The following is a 1,039-nucleotide window of genomic DNA, read 5'->3' as shown; positions in this document are numbered from 1 at the left end:
TCGAGAGTTAAACCAACCTGCTCTCATTTGAAATGATGGTGAGAGACAGATACTGACTAGGGTTGTGGTGGCCCCATGTGGTAACGTCCCTGACTGGTGAACGCCAGACTGGGGTTCGAGTTCCGCTCAAACTCGATAGTTCCTTTAGTCGCTGTAACATCACCATCCTTGTGAGCAAAGGATGGGGGATGGTTTTGGGGAGCCTATAGGTCTATCTGCTGAGTTATCAGCAGCCATTGCCTGGCCCTCCTTGGTCTTAGCTTGGGTGGAGAGGGGGCTTTGGCATTGATCATATGTATATATGGTCTGTCTCTAGGGCATTGTTTTGTCCCTTGCCTCTGCCATTCATGAGCGGCCTTTAAACTTTTAAGAATGATTCAACTACCAGACAATGAAGATCATTCCACAACCTGGTCCCAGCTGGAATGAAACATTTTCCGTATAGTATTTAGCCATACGATGGAGAAGGCAAGACTTAGGATCATCTGTATACTTAGTACTGCTTAAAGGATGGTACAATTGGCTACAGGAATCCTTGGTACACCTCGCTCTGAGGAAGTGTACCTTGTCATACCCTAACTGCACACAGAGTTCCCGATTGGTTACTCGCCACACGGTAAGGGTGTGACAGAGTGTATATCCTCAGAATGAGGTGTACCAGAAAATTATGTGGCCAACTGTACATTCTCGGAAAATTTTAACGCATAGGATGAAAATTCTTACGTAAAATAAAAAAGAATTAATTATTATTATTATTATTATTATCAGTCTGTAATTAATTCAATCACCCGACAGCGATTAATTCAATCATCCATCTTTAATTCCTTCAATCATCCGTCTGTGAATCCTTCCATCACCCGGCTGTGAATCATTCAATCATCCGTCTGATTCCTTCATTCATCCGCATGGGATTCATTCAATCATCCATCCGTAATAATAATAATAATAATAATAATAATAATAATAATAATAATAATGAAAATAATCACCCAGCTGTGGATCATTCAATCATCCGGCTGTGATTCATTCAATCATCCGT

This window comes from Palaemon carinicauda, chromosome 29, assembly GCF_036898095.1.
Source record: "Palaemon carinicauda isolate YSFRI2023 chromosome 29, ASM3689809v2, whole genome shotgun sequence".
In the NCBI taxonomy this organism is placed as follows: Eukaryota; Metazoa; Arthropoda; class Malacostraca; order Decapoda; family Palaemonidae; genus Palaemon; species Palaemon carinicauda.
This window is presented reverse-complemented; position numbering follows the sequence as displayed.